This window comes from Gallus gallus, chromosome 4 (genome assembly GCF_016699485.2).
Source record: "Gallus gallus isolate bGalGal1 chromosome 4, bGalGal1.mat.broiler.GRCg7b, whole genome shotgun sequence".
NCBI lineage: Eukaryota > Metazoa > Chordata > Aves > Galliformes > Phasianidae > Gallus > Gallus gallus.
The window spans coordinates 29,038,766-29,060,809 of NC_052535.1; the positions used below are offsets into that span (position 1 = coordinate 29,038,766).

The 22,044-nt window shown below is 47.5% G+C and overlaps 1 protein-coding gene and 1 long non-coding RNA gene across 6 annotated transcripts in view; one reads left to right on the forward strand and one right to left on the reverse strand.

Moving 5' to 3' along the window:
* MAML3 (mastermind like transcriptional coactivator 3) overlaps nt 1-22,044 on the reverse strand; it is a 253,271-nt gene that overhangs the window by 81,118 nt on the left and 150,109 nt on the right. The window lies entirely within an intron of this gene.
* LOC121110766 lies at nt 19,484-21,541 on the forward strand. Its single transcript, XR_005859327.2, has 2 exons — nt 19,484-19,754; nt 20,364-21,541. It is a non-coding gene; the product is annotated as an uncharacterized LOC121110766 (long non-coding RNA).

The following is a 22,044-nucleotide window of genomic DNA, read 5'->3' on the forward strand; positions in this document are numbered from 1 at the left end:
GGGCACAAGTCCTGGCAAGCTGTGAGGTGTGCTTGTGCCAGCCCACATGCCTACTGAAGGGGCATTCGGGAGAGGAAAGTTCTGGTGCTCTGCAAAGGAGCAGCCACTCTCTGACCCAGCCTCTGCTTCCCTTTGCCATTATGGCACTGGTAGGATACGAGCTCTGATGGTGACCTCAGAATAACAGACAAAAAGCCCTCTAAAAAAAAAAAAAGAAAAAGAAAAAAAGAAAAAAGAAAAAACGTAACTGAAAATTCTAGCATAGAAATGGCATTGGAAAAATACAAAATGGATGTATTTTTTCCCCCAATTCCTCCAAACAGTTCCCTCATCAGTACAATCAGCTTGCTCCATCTCTAGGAAAGAAGAGCAGCACTAGAACTGCTTGTTTGCCTTGCCTTTGCATGTCTATTTAAAAGACTGCACGCAGCAGCAGTTTTGTAAGACTCCTTCACAAACCTGTGTGGTCTTATATAGCCCAGTCACGCAATGCGCTTAAGGCCTCAGCTCCTGTTAAGTTCACTGTGCGCTAAGGGTCCAGTTAGGAAGACTATTTCTTCTGCACCAGTACTTTTTCAGAGAGGGATGCTAAGCCTCATGAAACAAATATTTACCGTCTCTTTTGCTTTCAATAGATGTTATAGCCAGCACTGTTAAAAATGTTGTGGGACCCTTGAAGATCTGCAACAGCAGAGCCAAAGGATTGTCCCAGATGCCCTTGACGTGTCCTGGATTACTCTGAGCACGGGTGGAGAGCTATTTGCCACAGGCTGAAGGCCAGGCTGTAGTGAATAGTAGTTTTACCCCAAGTATGGCCAAGCAAACCATATAAACATTATTTCTTCGCTGCCTCAGTGCCTTCACTTCAAGCTGACCTTGAGTCCCACACAGGAAAATAACAACAATTAATGGCAAAGTACTCGCCTGGTCTCCCAGATCCCTGTGATTCCAGTCATAGGCTCCCAAGGCCAGATCTACTGTGTGGAGTGAGCTGCAAATGTACCGTTTAACTCTACTGAAGAAGTGTAAAGAGGAAGAAACGAGATTTTAAATTGAGGTTCTGATTCAGCAAACTATTTAAGCATGTGCTTCACCTTCAGCACCCTAAGCAACCTAAAATATAAAGAGCGATTTATGCAACCAATGGCTTCATCTGAGGTCCTTGCTCAGCTCTTACTTTCATTATTTCCTCTACAGCAGCCACCTCCACCTGAGCATAAACCTCTCCCTTGCTCCCACTGCCAGTCTGAAAATGCATACATGGTGTAGCTGATTTGCATATGTGCACTGACTTCATGCTCCCTTGAAGCCAGATCCTAACAAGGATGCGTTCTTTTGCAATATGGCTAATCTCTTTGCTCCCTGCAAGTATCTGGAGTGCCTGGAGAAGACAGCAGCTGTGGGAAACCTGGCCAAGCAGTACAGTGTGTGCTCCTGGCAGTTGTGTCCTTCCAGTGGGCAACGTGGACCATTTCTCCCAGTGCTCCCCTTTTGCTGCTTTGCCCTTCTCATAAGGCTGTTATGTTTGCAAGTACCTCATTACTGGAGTATCAGGATGCCATTGTGCCCAGGTGGCCAAGAGGGTCAATGGCATCCTGGCCTGCATTAGAAATAGTGTGGCCAGCAGGAGCAGGGAGGTAATCATCTCCCTGTACTCAGCACTGGTGAGGTCACACCTCGAATACTGTGTTTAGTTTTGGGCCCCTCACTACAAGAAAGACATTGAGGCCTTGGAATTTGTCCAGAGAAGGGCAACGAAACTGGTGAGGGATCTGGAGCACAGGTCTTATGAGGAGCAGCTGAGGGAGCTGGGATTGTTCAGTCTGAAGAGGAAGCTCATGGGAGACCTCATTGCACTCTACCACTTCCTGAAGGGAGGTTGTGATGAGGAGAGGTTTGGCCTCTTCCAGGCAACAAACAGGACTGAGGAAATGGCTGCAAGTTGTACCAGAAGAGGTTTAGATTAATCATAAGGAAAAACTTCTCTCAGAGAGTGGTCAGGCGCTGGAATGGCCTACCCAGAGAGGTGGTAGAGTCGCTGTCCCTGGCAGCGTTCAAGAGGCGTCTGGATGAGGAGCTACCAGATAGGGTTTAGTAGCTTGTGGTAGCAAGGGTAATGGGAGAACAGCTGGACTAGATGATCTTGTAGGTCCTTTCCAGTCTTGTGATTCTATGATCTCATCACCAAACATTTTTGGAAAAAATGCTACCACATCTTACCACCTTAAGCCATACAGGTACCTCTACGCATAAAGGTACTCAGCTCTGCTCAGAGCTTGCCTGACAGCGTCTCCAAGTACAGCAGTAGCAGCCCGTCTGCAGGGAAATTCCCCAAGTTCCTAGCTGTTCTGAGTCTGAACTTGTAGAAGTGGGAAGAAAAGTTAGAAAAACCCCTGTAGATGTATAAGGCTTCAACATGCCTTCTTACAAACCTAAACGATAACCCAGAGAAAGGTGGTCAGCGCTGTGCTCAACAGGACAAATTCCCAGCTCCTCGTAGCTACCCACCAACATACTGACAGATACTTTAACCTGTTTTGAAAGCAGCCCTCCAAAGCAAGGAACTGCAACTCATAATGCTATGTATGTCTGTACATGCCCACTGTACACAACTTCCCCCTTCTCCTTCCCCATCCCCCCCCAAAAAATTGCTACCCCCCCAAAAAAGAAAGAAAGAAAAAAAAAATCCTTATGCTTTACACATGTGCATACATGCACACATAGCTGCTGCTATGATATTCATATGGGGTTTCATCTCAACTATCTCTGCATACTAAGTACATATCCAAACTATATTTAGATTTTAAGTCCTGTTCACCTCTGAGGGCTTGGTGACTTGAACAGTATCAGATAAGCACACAAAGCCAAAAGAGCATTCTCTATTGTTAGGTGCTCCAGGTAAACAAGAGCTAAGGCTCAGTCACTGGGAACACTACAGTTCCTTACTAAACCCCTTAGAGATATGAAGCACAAGACATTATAGTTTGCTGTTAGATAAGCCATAGAAGTGCACCATAAACCAGCTGTGCACTCATGTAATGGGCACAGCTGATCTTATTTTCCTTCTTAAAAGACTTTTAATTCCCACCTTTTTCTCCCATGGTAGCAGTGATGAGCCAGCCAGTATTGAGGCACTTGCAATCATTCAGTCTGCAGATAAAGTGCTCTTGTGCTACTACCAGAACTATGGGGATTTGGATCTCAGAGAACAGAGGTGGGCTAAATCTGAAGCAGAAAAATATTCATACGTCGAAAAAAGAACAAACTGTCACTTAGCACTTAAATGGTGTCTTGTCATTCAGACGTAAACATGGATTAAACCTCTGCATCTCACTTTGGAAAACCTGAAGTTGTATATGAATTGAATTCCACTCTCCCAAATCCTGTGCCCACCCAGTGGGAATATAAAACATCTCATACCTTCTCAGATCAATTGGCACTTTTGCATCTTTTCTTATTCACAAATCAAACAAAACAAAAACAAAAACACAAAGGCAGAAAGTGCCCACAAACTCCTGCAGGTAAGTAACGGTAAGAAAGTTGCAGGCAAGAACAAGTTCATTCCAGTCTTAAGGACAGGATTCATTTCCCCAATACAAATCATGCTTTAGAAGTTCTTCTTCACTGACCTTAAAGACAGCCTTGGTAACCAGCTCTAAGAGTGGCATCTGGGCATCCACAGTCAGTTGCCTGCACTGGATCCTCCCCAGGCCACCCACATTATTTGCCCAGTCACAATTAGAGCACTAATTACATGCTCCTGCTATTGACACCTGTGTTTAATTAAGATCTCCGTCTGCATGGGTCAGGTCCTTCCCCCAGCGTCATTTCCAGAGGCTTTGGTTTTGTCTCACTGAAGTCTAAGAAAAATCTTGAAATGTTCATCATTTGGGCTACAATTATGGCATTACAAGTGCAGGGCCGGGGGAAAGAAGGATGTGTAGCTCCAAGTTCTCAGTTACCTACACACCCCATCACTTCTGGACAATTTAAAAGAGTAAGGGGAGAGGTAGAGGCCTTGAGTTCAAATTGCAGATAAATAGTGGCATTATAACCACAATGGTGTAAGCACAGTCTAAGCAAAGTCAGGAGAGAAAGAAAAAGTATGTTTAATTAGACACATAGATAGCAGGGAAATACAGACAAGCTTTGGAATAGGCAAGCAGTTCTTCCTTATTTAATAACAGTGGTAGTAACCTTAGTAACAACTTCAACAATGAGCAAGCACGCTTAAGAAATGATGGAAAATTGAGTAGGTATCAGGCATACAGACTTGTGCAAGTCTGCTGTATGATAAAGCTTCCCTCAGTATGAGAGCTTGTTTATAAAGAAAATTACATGGGCAGCAGGTTGAGTTTTTCCTAGGGCTATTTACAATACTCTTTTATTTTTCCTCCTTTCTTCTAAGCTTTTCAAAAGTGTCAAATGAAAACAAAAGCCTGGCAATTAGCATACTTTGGAATCACATTAAGGGCCAGCTTTAAAATGCACAGCTGCCCCTGAGTGACTTTTTTTTCCCTGCCAGGTGGAAGACGCAAGGCCAAGAACTAACCTTGCAGATTCTGGGTCCCGGTGGCTGCAGCAAGGATTTACAGGAGATGGTGGTCTCAGCGGGTCTGGGGACAGCAGTAACTTGTGGGTGTTCTTATGTTTAATTCTGCCAAAGCCAAAGCTGCCTGGCATTGCCAAACTTCAAATTCAGAACCACAGAAGCACTCAACACTGCAAACATAAGTTTGTTTTTCCTGACTCATCAATAAAGTAGTGGCAGCCTTCTCCTTTCCCTGCTAATGAGAGAGGGCTGCCATGCCAGAACCTAAAGCAGATATTTTTCCCCCTCCAGCGTTCCCCATGTCTCTGTACAGCAGCATAAGCTACTCAAGACTGTCCTCTCAGTACAAGGCCTGGAAACCTTGCCAGGCAGCGAGACACTGAACGCGTGCACTGGGTGAAAGGCTCCCTGCAGAGCTGCAGGGGACAGATCCTGCAGCAGTGCCCCATGCCTTTTTTGGGAACACCATCTCCCTAAGCAGCCGCTGTGTAGCAGCGGCTCAAACCACAAAGTTTCTGACTAAACCACAGCTCTGCACCCGCTGGCCTCTTGGTCCCAGCACAGCAGGGTTGCCAGACAGCCTGCGCACGCTGCCATTCCCAGTCTCTTAGTAAAGACATCCAGGCAGGAGGCCCTGGGGAGAGCACTGCTCTAGAGTGCTGTCCTGTGAGGAGTTAAGAGCCATAGAGCTCCTTGTCTCCTCTGCTTCCTACAGCTCTGTCAGACTCCTGAAGCTCTCATCTAAGGCTATGAAATGCAAGTGGAATGCCAGCACCCGTGGCAGCAGCTCTGTGTGGTGATGGGAGGCTTTAAGGCGCTGGGTATGAACCACGCATCAGGCAGGTGGGGAACACCAGCTTCTCCTTTGCACGTTGCCATCTTTATACCTCTCACGACATTTTTTCCCATGTTTCCACAGTTCAGATCTCAGACATCAGCTCTAAGACTGCAGAAAGCAAAGCAGCTCTAGAGCATCAGCGTTGCTTCCAACAACTCAACAACCTCTTCTTGCTCCCACTTTCAGTGTGTGTTTTGCAGTCAGTCAGCCTCCCCCCATCTCCCTGACTGCTCTCTTCCCAGTGCTACTAGTGTTTATTGGTCTTGAAAAAGCCATGAGAACAGCTGACCTCATAAGCAGCTTCCTCAGAAAGTCAATTGGAGCTGGGCAACCATGTCCTCCAGCAATTCTCAAGCTCAACGCAGAAGACATGAGAGGCAAAACAATGTCTTGAGTTGCTTCAGAATGCCAGCTACTGCTGGCGAGAGAACTTTGCACAAGCTACCCCTATCCGCAGTGCAAGCAAGAAGTTTCTGCTGCAGCTCAGGTTCTTAGCTTTCCTTATTTCCATCCTACCATTGAAGAATAAGCAGAAACTATCAATTGAGTAGGGGCTGAAAAGCCAAGTGCTTGCAGCTGGGCTCATGGCACTGGCGGCTGGCAGAAAGGAAGGGCTGGTGCCATGCCTGCTCTTCTTGCTCTGCTTTCTGACTGCTGTTGCGGGGAGAATGCTGGGCTAAATGCTCCCGTACCATTGTTCTTCAACCTACAGTGCCTGCAGAAGAAAATCTACTTAGAGGCTTTTCACTAAACAACAAACAAACAGAAACCCCTCTCTAGCAGCTTTGGAGTGCTCTCATCCTGAAGCACTCCGGTGATAATGCAGGTTTTTATAAGGCTGCAGCTATAGAACGCCATTTCCAGTGACCCCTGAACAAAGATGAGTTGGCGCAGGAATAACAACCGCAAGCACTCGCTTACTGCTCTTTGAACACGGTCTGAACATCAGGCTGTGGTCACCCTATTAAAAGATGAAGAAATGAACATACTTTCTCTTTATCCCCTGGTCACCCTTCGCTTCCTCCCAGAACTTCAGCGTAACACTGGCCGTCCTCACTGATTTTGGGTTCCCATGGAGTACTGCTGGAGCTCAGTATCTAAAAGGAGGACCTGTGGTAACTTTCTGTGGCAACTAAGGGCAGGTCATTATAGCCCTTAGTTTTTGACATTCTTTACAAGGAGAACTCATAAAATAATCTTTTTAGTAACACCCAGGGCGTACAGTATAAATAAAATCCATTATCTCACACACGGAGTGAGTATCGCAGTCAGAAAGCGACTGGGACCGGTGGGAGCAGCAGACAAGGGAGCCTTCAGGCTGAAATGTTCGACCCGCTGCAGCCCCTGACATGAATGACAATGTCGTGTGCAGAAAGCAGCTCTGCCGGAGAGCAGAGCAGCCGCACCGCGGATGGGAAGCCACGGCACAGCCAGGAAAGGGAACGTGAGTTGTCATGCTACTCCAAGTGTGCGTTCTCCACTTCATGTGCACAAACGAATCCTCTCAGAAAATGACATCTGTCTGAATTCATTTGAACAATCAACTCATTACATTCTTGAGAATACACAAGAATAAAACACGTGGACATCCTAGATATGCAAAGAGGCTACTTAATTCTTCCTCCTAGCTTTCCTCGCTCTTCACATGTGATGCTGTGAGTTGAATAAACTTTACATAAATTTTGCATACAAAAAAATTGCAACGTTATTATTATTTTTTTTTTTTAAAGAAAGAAATAATCGACCTCCCTGGCAGAACTTCAACACCATTACTCAGAATGATTAGTTTGGCCACTGGAGGGCTCCAATATTGTTCCATAAAAGTAAAAGAAAGTTTACTCGGAAGGATAAATACGTAACAAACAGCCTGGGCAGTAAAGTTCAAACATAATTTGCCATCTGAAGCAAGACCTGCGGGTTTGCAAGTATTTTGTAAGAGTCAGAGCTGATATGACTGTTGCTTTGCTCCTGTAGCACAGAGAGAGCTGAAGGAGAATGATTTTCTTACAGTTTGGGTACGTGTGCTTCCTCAAGTACAGCACCTATCAAAATGAGTTTTCTATGCAATAATGGAATGATGAGCTGTCTGCAGAAAGGCCAGAACCGTAGGTTTCATTGGTACGTGCCAGTAAATATCCCTCTGCACGAGCACCCAGCGCTGCCGAGTGCAACTCAAGTACATTTTGTGTCCCTCCCATGACTGGAGCCTTCTCGATGAAAGCTTCCCAAGATAAATCACGCAATTAGTAACTGTGAGCACACGGAGGAGAGCCTGCTATAAAAAGTCCTTGAATGTTTTTCCGTTCTTGGATCAGCCATGGCTGGGAGTTTCATTTTCTAGGAGGATTTATACGTTCAAGTCTATAGAGTCAAGGAATAACTGGCTTGAAAACTTAATGGGTATTTTCCAGTGACATGGCAGCCAAGATTTTATCAGAAAAATGTATGTGGTACTGCAGAAGCCAGTATGGGCACTGATGTCAGCTGATAAGCTAATGACTGCAGCTTATCAGCTGATAAGTTAATGACTGCAATGCTCCAGTTGAGGATAAAACAAAAGCTAGTTCAGTATAGGAGCATGAGAAAAAGTATTTCAAGCATCCCACTACCTACAAGCGTACAGAAGGAAGCAGAATGTCGGGCAGGGGGAATTCACCCTGGGCTGAGTTCCTGAAAGTTGGAAGTTCCACATGGAGCCACATTTTAGAACTGAGTTAAGGGTACTACGATAAGCCCAAGAGAGCACTGTTCTTGTCTGATGGAGTGTATACTGACTTGGGCTGATGCACAACACATTGTGGCTTGCTGGCGCCTTGCTCTGCGCACACTATTTTTTCCGCTTCTTCAACGTAAAGGGAAAAAGGAAAAAATAGCTTGCTTAAAATATCCCTGCCGCGCTCCTGTAGCCCCTTCCTCCAGCACATCACATGTTAATGCCAATCTGCTGGGAGACTGCAATTCGAACATAATGAGATATTAATGAGCTTTGCACATGTCCCCAGTTGCAACAGTTCCCTCTGTCTGCTCGCTCCCCACAGCCCTACGGAGATGCTCCTCTTGTCTTCCTGACGCTGCACTTGCGTCTCCCTGCGCCCCCTCCTCCCCCTCCTGCAAACCCCACTGCACCGCTCACCTTAAGCTGCCAGCACTAAAGAGCACCAAATGGGCTGGCACTGTCTTGTTTCCTGGCCTAATGGATGCTTGTTTAAACACTGGAGCTGTTTGCATTGCTGCGGCTCACTGCATGTTAAACACAGTCCTCTGAAACCCTACGCCAATCCAATAAAGGTATCAGCAGTTCAGCGTGGGGAGGCAATTACCATGAAGTCCCAAGTGTGCCTTCTAAGCTCAAGGAAGGAAAATTTGATCGAACAACTAAAAGCAAAATCTGATTCGGTTCAGCATCACGTGGAGGACACAAGGTTTAACTGCAGCCAGGCCTATGGAGGGCAGGAGGAAATCAATGGGCGAGCTGGGGAGAGCGACTGCACGTTGTGAAGAGGGCTTCAAGCCGGCCTGTTAGCAATGCTCTCTGCTGCCTTCAGAGCCACTTCCCTCCCCTTTCTTCTGTGTGCCAAGGTGTGCTGGCTTTCTTTCTGCTTTTTTAATGATATGCTACCAATTTCTTTTCACCCTTCATCAGTTCTTGAAACAATTCTCTTTCTGGGAAAGGTCCTTTCCCTGTGCAAAGTCATTGTCATATCAAAGGGGAAGTGTTACACAGGAACAGCAATGAGAGAGGGCTGATGGTAACCAAAAAAAGATCTGTGCTTCATCGAGAGATGAAATAAATCCAAACCTCAGACTAATGACAGTCAATATTTCAATGGATCAGCTTTTTACCTGGGCGAGGGCAGAAAATCAAGGGAGGAAGAAGCTGTATTTCAGTTCATTTAATCCACAGAAACAAAGCCTCTTTAAAATGTTCCGCTTCCTCTGCTTTTAAGTGAGAGATAAGGAGATGGGGGAAGGGAGGGAATGTTTCCATTTTATTCTTTTATTTTTTTTAAACTTTAAGCAGAGTCTAAGATGGCCTCACTCCAAGGGCAGCTTCTCAAGGCTGTGGAAAGTTCGCTAAGCACTCGCCACAGCCATAAAGGGGATGTTGCCACGCCATATCAGACTGCTGGGGCACTAGGCCCCATGCCCCTGGCCATGCCCCACAGGGTCTGCCGTCCCCCTTCCATCTCCACAGTGCTGGGATCACGCACACAGGTGGGACCTAGAGGCAGCCTCATAGAAGGGAACTCTGACCCTAGGAGCAGGTCTCCCGATCTGCAAGCCAAGCTCACCCCTGTACCGAGGCGGCGGGCATGGCAAAACTGAGGCTTGCCTGCATCAGAGCCAGCTGTGCAGCACTGGCACAGGAGGGCCAGCGCGTGGCTAATGGGCTTAGGGATCAAGCTGTGCTTTCCCAGCAAAGTCCCCACAGGTCAGACACCCGGGGGATCTGAGCGGCGCGGGCTGAAAGGCAGGGGGCCAGTGCTGACTGATTACTGGGGATAAGTGTCACCTGGCTGCTGTCACTCCAGGACACACCGCCGTTCTCAGCACTGGAATGAGGAGGGCAGCCAGAGGAAGCACTGTCTAATTTTACAGAAGGGCATGTGAGGGGAGAGATTGTTTCCTTATTTGTTTTTACAAAGCAGGAAAACAACCGGCAGGGAGAGGATGGAGTTAACCCCAGGATCTTGCCTTCCGCACACTGCTGAGCCCCACGGGCTCCAAACTCCAGGCAGGCAGCAGGATGCCAGCGGGGCCTGAGCACGGCTGGTGAGAGCGGCTGCCTGGGGAGCTCTGACAGGAACCAGGGGCGTTCAGCCTGGGGGAGAATGTTGGGAAACAGCTTTTTTTTTTTTTCTCGTTTTTTTTTTTTAATAAAGAAGGCCGGGGGAGGGGAGGGCACACACAGTAACTTTCCAATTTCCAGCTTTATAGCAAAATATAAACAAGCAAGCAAACAGCAGTTGTTTTTGTTGGCATTCCCTGCCAGGGCTGGGGGAGGATGAGCTGGAGACATCGTGTCTAGGTAAAGGGGGAATCCCTCCACACACCCTGCTGCCGCTGGGGCTTTGACCCTGGGGATCTAATTTCCACAGGAAAGCACCTTACAAGAAGGATCGCTGCTAAGGCAGGGCAAAGAGTATCAGCCTCGTGGGAGGAGCAGGGCAGCAGCCAGCGCCAACCAGAACCAAAGCAAACAAGAACCAGGCTGCCTTGAAAGCATCAGCTCCTGAGGGCCCTGAGAGACTCTTGTCACGTTAGGACTTCTTCCCTCTCTTGAAACTGAGAGTGCTGCTTCTCTTAAGAGCTTGAGCCCACTCACATGCTCACCAGTGGGAAGTGCAGTGCTTTCCTGATGCAGCTGGGGAAGGATGTGGCTCTCGAAATCATCAGCCTCTGCAGAATCCAGCCTTTAATTTGAACTAAACAAAACAGAAAAATACAGCCCTTGCAACTGCAGGGATAACTTTCCAAATGCAACCCACTGCTATGCCGTGTTTCTGAGTCTGCGGGCAGGCTGCTCCTGTTTTCCCAAGAAGCTGCACAGCGAAATCAATAAGACTCATTAATGATAATCAGTACCCTATGGGCACAGCAAAACTGACAAGAATCCTGCCAGGTTTGTCCTTCTGCTGCTACTTAAGGAAGCTCTGACTGACAGGAAAGGTAGATTTCCCACTTGCCTGCATGTGGTAGTGAGAGGAAGCTGCAGACGAGTCCTGCAGGAGGGTGCAACCACGGCAGCATCCCACAAGGATCAGCACTCGCTATAGTCAGAGAAGAGCTTTGCACCCTCACCGTCACCTGCACAGAGAACATGGTTTTCTCTTTCTTTTTTTGTATCATGATTTACCACTCTACTCAGAACACCATAAGTTTTCCCGCTTCCTGAACCCACCAAGTTGATCGGCCAACAAGCTGCAGATCCTGGCACCAGCCATGCCCTCAGCTTTGAGATAAACAGGGAGCTGTATCACAAGCCTCCACATAATATGAGGTGGTCCAGGTGCTATTTTCACTCTCTTAACTCTGGCACAGTGACTAGAGAGTCTGCTACCCCTTGTCCTCCCATCTGGAGGTGAACCACTCAGCACTAAGGAGATATTTTGGGACTCTTGTAAGGGACAGAACGGACCATCCCAGCTTCTTCAAGGTCTGCTTCTACCCAGCTCTCCTCATACTCCGTGGACTTCCAGTTTTTGCTTGTTCCCTTCAGACCAGAGTCTCCTTAGATGCCAAGCCCTGGCTCCCACCACACGTGCTTTCAGACATGGACCAGCACAAGCAATAAAACAGATGTGTAGACAGGGCCACTGCAGGCTAACCCCCAGGGAAAGTTTCATTTCAGGTTGGAACCGTTACCTTACTATTGAGGTCAGTTTCTCAGAGGCACACATTGCACACTTCTTACTTGCTTGAGACATATTTCACTCTTGGATTTAAAATGATCCCTTAGAGGGAACTGACTAGTTTCCACCCCTGAGATCTGGCCCAAGGAGATATGCAAAAAAAGAGTACACTGAGGTTTAGAGTAGCAAGTGTTTTCTCCTTCCCATCCCCACTGAATAATACGTGCCATGATAGCATAGCTATGCACGTGCATTTTGAGTGAATCATTCCCAAGAATAAAATAGACTTTTCCAGAAGCTAAGCCTACACAATGCAGAGAGTTTACAATTAATCAACATTATGGAGGGGAAGAGTAGTAAACTGATGTCTGTACATCTAGTGCCTGTAATCAGCTTAGATTAAAAACTCTGAGCACTTACAATTCACTCTTTCGAGGCAAATGAAGGGAAAGACAGAATCTGTATTTCAGGAATCTGCATGTCAGGAAAAAAGGCTGGGGAAAAAAGAAAGAAAATCCCTTAAGTGTTTCTGAAGCGTAGTATCGTCTCGTCAGGTTATGCACGGGGTGACACCGAGGTAAAGGAAATGGAGAAAATGCCATTTCCTCCTTCAGTTCCTCCAGATAGGAATGCGGAGCAAGGTTCCATCAGATTAGAAATCCAAACAACCAGACGCAGACTAAACTTTACGTTTGCTGTTCCCGAACTCACAGAGAAGCGAGCAGCGAGTCAGCGTGATGGAGCAGTGAGACGTGGGAGAGGAGCATGGGAAACTGGTGGGGTGAGGAGCCAGCAGGGATGGCTGTCACCTGCGGTCTGGGATCCGAGGCCCTGAGGAGGCAAGCACAGGCCTCACTGCAGAAGACAAGGTTACTGGCCTGGGGGAGGAATTTCAGGCTGTCACTCACAGAAACAAGAGGAAAAACCACACCGTTTCCAGAACGATTCAAATATTAAGGCTGCCTCAGTTACATATATGAAGGAGAAGTGCCAAGTTTCAAATCTCTAAACATTAGGCCTTTGAACATACAGGTACCCCGAAGTTGAAAGACACTCTGGGAAATGCATTCTGTTCCTGCCAGTTCACGTCAATAGTTACTGCCTTGAAATCGGCAATGTTAGACTGGCATTTACTGTCACTAACCACACAAATCTACCACATAACGGTGCACAGAAATGTCAAAGCAGTCATCAGCTGCACTTTATTTCAGAGAACGTATCTAATGGGAATGTTACTATATGCCCGAACATTAAAAAAAACCTCACATCAGAAGCTGCTGACTACATTTGTTTTCGGTTGGGCTTTAAGAAGTCTGAAGCGCTTTCTCTTTTCTTTATGCATGTTTAGATGATGAGAAAAAGGCTATTAATGCTGACCATGGTATCAATAGTACTGAGCTGCTCTGAGTAATTTGTGATTCTGATAACCAGCAATGGGAGCTTTGTAGAGATCAAAACTCAAGTGCCAGCCTGGAACTAGGATATCAAAACCATGCTATTAAAAGACAACTAACACTGACGCTGACAAGAAACCTCGCCCAGGTTTAATATGGGTACCCAGTTTCCTCCAAGTCATTCAGGCCCCATATGACAACATTAAAGCCCCACTGCAACCCACAGATCAGCATCAAGATCAGATTATGCTGCCTCAGATATGCTGCTGTGATGCTCTTTTTAGATAGGAAACACCACCACATACCTCTCTGCTCATAACAGCCTCCTCCCTCCCTCCCTCTCAGTGCATGGTGAAGCATATGGATGTGTGAGAAAGTTCACTACACTTTTCAGACCTTTGTGAGTTATCTGATTCGCTTCTGTTCAGCTGTGCTTTTGCCTTGCATCTGCTCTGCACCAGGGATATTGCAAGAAGCTCCAAGCAAAAACAAAATCCAGGCAACTATAACGCTCCTCTCAGCACTTTTGCATTAGTAGCGATGTTAACAGTTCTACTTAAGGAAATGACAAGTTTTGCAGTGTATGTATGTGTTGTGTTTTCTGCTGCTCTCCTTGGGAAGCACGCACAGATTCCAGCTGCAGCAGCATCATCCACACTGAAAGGAACAGTATCAATCTGCTCAAGGCCTTCACTGGAAGGCCTTCCAGTACAAGCTGAGGGATTGTTTTCCAGTTTGAACAAGTGGTTGCTCTGAATCAGAGCTCCCAGAACTGACAAAATTCTAGATTTATATCTCTTTGCATAAATCCTCTGCCTGGTAACAGCTGCAAGTCAAAACCAAGACAAACATCATGGGCAGGCCAAGCAGGCAGGCTTTGGGCTGCCCAATTTTGGCGACTAATTGCTGCGGCAGCATCTGCCTGCCCACTCCTTGCCGGCCAGAGTGGCCTCAGGAAGCTGGTAGCTTTTGCACGTAACACACAGTGATGAAGACTGAGATCCATTATGAACCAGTTCTCTTGTGCCAGCCATGACCACAAGCCAGCTGTGAATGCCACAAAATCAGAGACAACTTGAGTCATACTTTGTAGGCAGCCTCCCTCATTCTGATTACTTGGTCTTCTGGGACTCTGTCTTCATCCTGGCTCACAAAGCATCCCTGCTGATGGGCTGACACAAAGCCAGAAACAAAGGAGCCCACTTCTGTTTTAGTCAGAGAGGTCTCCTCAGAAGAAGAACTGACAGGAGGGGAGAGGAAACCTTGTGGAGTGAACGTACAGAAAAGCTGCACTGGTGCTAGCTCTGCTTCTCTGGCTCACGCTGATGTTTATTTCCAGAACATCTCGGAAATAACAGAAACATCACTCAACATTCATTTTAAGAAAGCGGGGAAAGGGAATGCCCTCTTTGTCCCTTCTCTGTGTTGTCTGGGAGGCCGGCTACTTTGCCCCATAAGACACTGGGTGTGATAGAAGTACTATAGTGACACAAGGCTCTTTGACCTTTCATGCCTTTCTCTTTCCTGAGGTCCCTCCTGGGTGTGTTTTGAAACCAGAACCGTACTGTCACTGCACTGGGGTCTGGGAAGAGAAGGTGACAGAAGTGACCTTCAGCTCAGACCTGCCATTATTTTGGTCTGTGATGGAAAGTCTTGCCCTGTAAAGAGCTTGAAGTTTCCAGCACTACTGCTTATGCGAGGAAGGGGGCAGAAAGACCATCACTCTTCTCTCTACTGCTTCCTTGCACTGTCTTACCACACACCTGCACTTCTGCAGGGAGCTGGAAGGACAGAAGGTCCTGAGGTGCCCATCGTCCACTTGGCCATCCCTTCCAGAGCCAGCTCTGAGGGGCTGGCAGTAGCCGTGCAATGGAGCAGCAATATATTAACAAGAGAATTAATAGTATTAATAAAGTTCTCTTTGGAGTATCATACTGCAATCGGAACTAGGATGTTTGGTTTCTTTCAGGAAGAGGAAACCAGAACATACGTACTGCAGCTTTCTTACTACAGAAGCCTTTAAAGAGCAGAGGGGATGGAGGGAGACCAACAGCACGTACAAGTGCTCTATTTACAAAGCTCTCTTCCCATTCTGCCCCTGTAAGTCTGTACTTCGCAGCATTGGCCAGCAGAATTCATACAGGGAAGATCATCACGCAAATAGAATGGCATTTAGCTGAGAAATGCTCTGCTTTGCCATTTCCATAATGTCCTGAGCAAGGTATTAGTCAAAATATTTGTTCTATGAAGGTATATTAAATCATCAGTTTCAGTCCCTCCTCTTCCACAAGCTCTCGCCTCCATGCAAGAGCTTTTTCTCCACACAACCCACAGAAAGACAAGAGTCTCATTCTCCCCTTTTTCCAGCCAAATATTCATCCGTACTCATTTATTACTTTGACTCATAACAATCAGATTGTTTCGCAATTCTTAATTGCAGTAAGAATTGTCTGGAGACTAACGCTTAGATCTCAGTGACAGAAAAGGTTTCTTTTAACGTCTCAGATAATGTTTAAAGAAACAGATAAACATACCCAAGCTGTTGTAGGCAAAATGTTCGCTATACTTTCCAACGTAATGCCACTTTTGCTCTGGCGTACCGTCAATAAAACAAGAATGGAACTGTGAAGGTCTTGGCTCCGTTTTTACATTGTCTTAGTCTAGGTAAGCACAGAATTAAAATGTCAATATTTGGCCCATAATTAGTAAATTCAGCTCAACAAATTCTTTCCTGTTCTGTGAGAAATACGGCTGGAGCCAGCAGCCCAACGTCCCAGGGAAACCAAGGACAAGGGAGGTTTATTTTTCGAGTCGCAGACGGCAGTGCTCCTTGAGCAAGTTTCTGGGAACGGAGGGACATGCAGTGTTTCAGAAAACCAGGGAGATTTCCACCCCGCAGATAGGAAACGAGCACCCTGCTCGGGGGGAGGGCTGCCACGGTAATGTTAAACAAAGCCACGATACACAGCACGCAGACAAAACACCCCCTTGTGATCCTCAATGACTTTACCCATCTCCAACCATCGGAGTTGTTTATTACGGTGGCGGCGCAGCTATTTGCTAGCAGGACGCTGGAATGCTGTTGTGCACAGTCCTGCCTCAATTAAGAACGCTTTCAAATATTCTTTTATGCAACGGGAGTCCCTCTCAGCTGGGATTTTGCAAATGCCACTCGTGTGGATTCCTGCTCGTCAGGCGAACAGTCTGAACAGGATCCTTGCACCGTGCTAATAGGGGAAATCTGCGCGAATCCCACGGGGGCAGGAAAACAGTTTACCTGAGATGCATGAATTTATATTGTTCCATTATAAAAGCTTTGCAGAGAGGAGAATTTCTACCGGGTGTCAAGCTTCTGTGCTGCATAATCTATCATCAAATCTCCAAGACATCTGGCCAATTATTTTATTTTCTCTTTAAAACCAACAGGGAAAAATAAAAGCAAATTTAACATTTACATCACTGTTTGCAAAAGTGAAAATAACGCTTTATTCCAGCAAGTTGTGTCATATTTATTTTTCAGTAGAACATGTTGGCAAATTACATATTTTGCAGAAAACTTCGTGGCTGCCATTAAAAAAGGTGGTTTTGTTTTTTGCTTCCCCCCCCCCCCCTAATTTTACGGCAGCTCCAGTCAATATGAAACATAAACAGAACAAACGGCAAAGCAGATGCTGCTTGCTTTGAATTACGCTGTTTCCTTAAGGACTCATTTCCTAGGTGCAGGATGAACCTGGGCTGCCAAACCCATGTCTGACTGCACGCAGAGCACCTTGGTGCAGCTCCCCGTGTGCCCGCCCAACACCCCGCGCTGCTGCCAGCAGGAGAAACCTGCACATCTCTCCTTCCAGAGGAATCCCTCTGAATTGTGTGGCCACCAAACTCCTCCCCGATAAACTCACTGCTCCTGGAGCAACCCACACCTAGATGAGGGAAGGTGAAGGTTTCTCACGCACTCGCGCACACTTCCTGACTTTTAAGCATCATCCTTTGCTGCTCTGGTATAACGCACACATCACACGCCTGCTACCACCGCAGCAGAAGTGCAGCAGCTCTGCTGTTATCTGGAGCAGAGTGTGCCAGCCTCTGCGAACCACGCTGCGATGCTCTGATAAGGACGTAAGCCTCCCTACGGTTCAGCAACCACTGTGAAAAGCTGGCAGCTCTCTCTTTAAGGCAGGGAGTGTGCATCGTGTGCACCTTTTCATTGGCTTTGGATGTAAAACTTGCTAACTTACCAGCTTTATATTTCTGTTGCAGCCCTCTAACAGTTACCCGATCATAAACACAGCAGCAAAAGCAGATCCGTATCGAAATCTTAACAGATAATGTCAGGGTATAATAGAAAAGTGAATTGCAAGTTACAAAAGGAGGAAAAAAAAGGAACAGCAACTGGCTACGCCTTCCTCCTGACATTGATTCATTTCAGCTGGTGAGGAGTTCCGAGCCGGGAACCGCACGGCTGCTATCGCTGGGTGTCAGAGGATCCCTCTCTGGTTTCACCAAACCCATTTCAACTCCTGCTGCTGTTACAAAAACATCATAAAAATAGCAGCAGAACTGGGCTTTTTGAAGCAAGCAGTGCAGAAAAAATATCCTTCACAAAGGCAAAGTTTGCAGCACGCTGTAATTAAGCTCACATCCTGACAGCGAGAGCATGAAGTTTTATTCTAAATATAGCAGAAGTCTCTCCAATGTACAGCCCCCCTTTCTAATGCCGGATTTACAACATTAGTCATTATATGCCAGCACCCTCCTAGAAATTCTTGAAAACTGTTTGGGGCTTGAACAGAGGGAGCTCAGTGGCAGGGACTGAAGGCAATCCCTAACGTCAGGAAACAAACCACTGTGGTTTATTGCCTGTGCAGTGCTGGCAGGAGGGCATGCACCGTGCAGGCAGGAGCGGCAGCGCGAGCGGGCAGCAGCACCCCCAGCACCAAGGGCAGGCATATCCTTTGGTTTCCCCCTTACATCCATCTCTTGTCCAGCTTTCAGCAGCTGCCTCACCTACAGCTGTACCTTCAGCTGGCTCCATCAGCTTTGGGTTGTCTTTGTTCAAGTCAGTCTGGAGTAGAGATTTAAGCTAGCCCCGCCTGATTTATCCTCGACTGTAACGTGAACGAGACTAGAGCAAGCTGAAACGGAGTTTGGAAACCGTGTTCTTAAACACTTCTTAAAATAGATCGGGTCCAAATCCTGATCCTAGCTGCATCAGCTGCGGGCAGAATAGCTACTGATTCCAGAGCAGCCTCTGTCCTGCAATCTCAGAGAAAGGAGGCTGGGGCCTCCGTTATCCCTGTGTTTCTGAATCAGGCTGCAGACCCTGTCCCACCTCTGCGCTGGAAAGGGAAGAGGACAGAAGCTGCAGGCTGGTCCTCGCAGCCGTGCCCGGTTACAGAGAGGACCTGGCTCGGGGGTGACGTGACACGAGGCAGCACAAGCACTTCCAGCAAGGTGCATGCTGCCATTGCTTCAGACAGCAGCAGTAGCTCCACAGCAGCTGAGTAAACTCCTGTAAAAATAGAAGCAGGCTTCCAGCAAAATCCATTTCTGAGCGAGCCCAGCCTACTCCCTCTCTGCACCCAGTAAGCTGAGCCGAGCGCTGGCAGCACACGGCTCAACACGGGGTGCAGGGCCATATCCAGCATCACCAACCGGTGCAGCACCCAGGCCAGAGCAGGAGCCATCCTGGAGCCACTCAGTTCCAGTTGTGCTGACCCTCCTTGCTAAGCCCGCAGGCAGGTGGTGGGAGCACAGGGACAGCACAGTGATATCCCCAGGCGTGCCCCAGGCTGTGCTGCCCCAGGCCATTCCTGCACAGCCGCAGCCCTCTCCAGCCCAGCATTTAATCTGCGTAAACCTTTCCCCCACTGCACAAAGCAAAATGCATGCAGAAAATTGAGCTGTCCTCTATCGTTCGCCTTTAAGAAGTAGAATATTCTAAGCCCCGTGTTTTTCAGGGGGCTCCAGACTGTGCCTGGAAGCTGTGAACGTGTAACAGGGAGCAAATCCAACCTTTACCCAAGGCTGTTTTCCTTGCGGTTTTTTCAGTAGCATGCATGCATGCCTCCACTGTTTACTGTCAGCAATTTTCAACATGCTGACATGGCTGAAAGTGACCACAAAGCCAATGCAGGCAGAGGGAAGGAACAGAAGTAGAAATGTCAGGAGGTGCAGACTCAAACTTGCACTCGTGCAGCAGTAACTACCAAGGTACCCTGCGCATCTTAGGGAAGAACGTGATTAGCACAGCTTGGAGCAGCCTCACCCTTTTCATTAACCAATTGAGCTTTGATCCCGGTGTTTCTATTTCCGTGGCAAAAAAAAAAACAACAAAGAGCAAAGTTTCACACAACAAGAGTTGTATTTCTTTCCCTACTATTGGCTCGCTTGGGGTGGCTGGGTTGTTTTTCCAGCAGCTTCACGAACTTCTCCTCCCTAGTTTAACTCCGAAAGCAATACTTGTCCTGCATTTGCTTTCTTTTAAAGCAGGCGAAGCCAGATGAACGGTGAAAACACCTGGGGGACAATCAAACAAGACTGTATAAACATCACCACAGAGCTGAGGTGCCCGGCTTGCCGTGCCCTGGAGGTATTGACGTCTCCACTAACACACTCAGGTATGCCAGTATCTCTACCTGACTTTTAAAACACCCCGTGCAAAAGCAAAAACGCTCATGAACCAGCCCAGGTGCCAAATGCGCCTCTCAAACTGTGCTTATGTAACAACTTGCTCCTCCTTTCACAAGCAAAACTTGTCAAGCCTTCTCCTGGGTTCTAGAATGAGCAGATGGAAGAAGTGAAAAGCCACGTGGCTGTTGTTTCCTCTAACTCCCATGCTGATGCAGAATCTTTTTTTCTAAATGGAAGTAACCAAGTGAGGATTTTCTTAGGATTCCACTGGAAAATACCCATGTGTGTGGAAAAGCTTCTCTATAGTGTCAATATACAATACGCACCCAAAGCTGCCCCTGTAATGGAAGGTTCCACTTCTCCTCCATTATTTGTACATGTGAGTTATGCTACAGGTGATGCATGCTGAGTAGCACAGATTTAAAGAAAAGTTAAGAAGCAAGCTCTTGATTACACTGTACATCCTCGCTCGGAATTAAATAATCTCCCTTGATTTTCCTTATGTTGTTGATACTTACGATGCCAATAGGCATATACACACTTAGAACAGGAAGACCAAGGATCTCTTTGCCTAAGATGATGTATGTACCTCACAGCATTCAAACAGTATGCGCTGAAAAACCCTCTGAAGAGCTGCAACCAATCACAGATTTCGTCTATACCTCACGGCAGTGACACTGAAGCCCCAGCATTTTGGCGAGGGGTCCGGCACTTTGCAGAAGACGGGAGTGCTGAAGAGCGCATGGGAGGCACGTTCATTCCTCTGCATGCTGCAGCTCGCGCAGGGAGCTCCATCACTCCTGCATCTGCTGCCTGGATCCTCCTCGCCCCTGCACCGAGAGCTGAGTAACACATCCAGTAGTGATGAAGCACGCGATGTCACGGAGCTGCTGGATGCCTGTGTCGTGATGGCCATAACTTGTAAGCGAGGCAGCGGCACAACAGCATAGATCATACGGACTGCCGGGCTGTCGGTCTGAAATCAATAACCTCCCTGGCCAGGGCCCGACATCACAGCCTGCAGGATCAATTTGGAGCATGACTCGATAGCCGTGCTGCTGTGAGCTCTTTGCGAGTCCCAGCGGTGATTTCAGAGCCAGGCTAAGCGCAGAGCCTTGCACCCCGCTGACAGGGGCAAGTCCGGCACAGCGCGGAGCAGCAGCCAGCCCCAGCCCTTCCCTGGCTGTGAGCACCTCACCACACAGCACTGCTCACTGTGCCCAGCTGCAGGGAGGAGGCTGTTCTCCAGGCACTTTCCTGCCTGTAACCCTAATCAGACCCCCACCACCCCCAGAAACACAAACTCCTGATTTCCTAAGAACGTCCCTGTGCATCCAGGGGAAACCATTAACAAAGGTCCGCTGCTGCAAGGCCCTGTCCTAAGAGTCCTGCTGAGCCGCCAGCCCACGCTGCACCCTGACATCAGTGCTGGGGAGTCAGGAAGGAACTTCCCTCACTTAATACCTTAAACTCTGCCTTCCACGGGCAGTAATCGCATGAAATTGGTCAGATTTTGTTTTGGGGTTCTTTTTTTCACCCCTCACAGTTGTTTTCAGTCCAAGAAACCAGAAAGACAGCAGTAAAAATAACTGACCCTGCTCATTTTCCTCTGTCCAAGTCCCAAGAATTGCAAATTTGGACCAGCTTCGATGCAAATACATATCACAGTTGAAAAATCATCGTTTTTATTAATGTTCTCTGTAATTATGGGAGGTAAAATTATTTATGTAGCGAAGTCTACCCACAAGCCTTAATAAAATACGTGATGAATCTTTCCCTGTGCCGTGGATGCAGGCAGTTCTCAAAGAGAAAGATGAGGAACACCAGCTTCGTGACAAGCACCCACATTCGAGGCGCCAGCATGGCGGGCGCTGCTCCCTGTGTGACAGATGGGGGCAGCCGGGCTGCCCAGAGGTGCCCATGTCCTCCTGCCTGGTTCCTGCTTTAGCGAAGGCACTGTGCTCTGTACGTCTGCTACGGGGCGCGCCTGTACTGACGTGGTTCTGTCTGAGCAGCACGCATAGGTAGCAGCCATACGCTTTGCTGCTGCCATTTCAACTTGTAGAACCAACGGCACGACCAGGAGGGCCACATCAGCTGCAGCGGTGAGACATCACCCGCCTGCGGGCTGTTCTCCTAACTGCAGCAAAAACATTCCCCAAACCGAAGCCAGACAAGGCAACACAATTATGTTAAGAGTTGCAAAATGTAGTCATTTGCATATCCGTGACTGACACAGAAGATCATTAATTACGCATTCTGAGAGTAAGTATATAT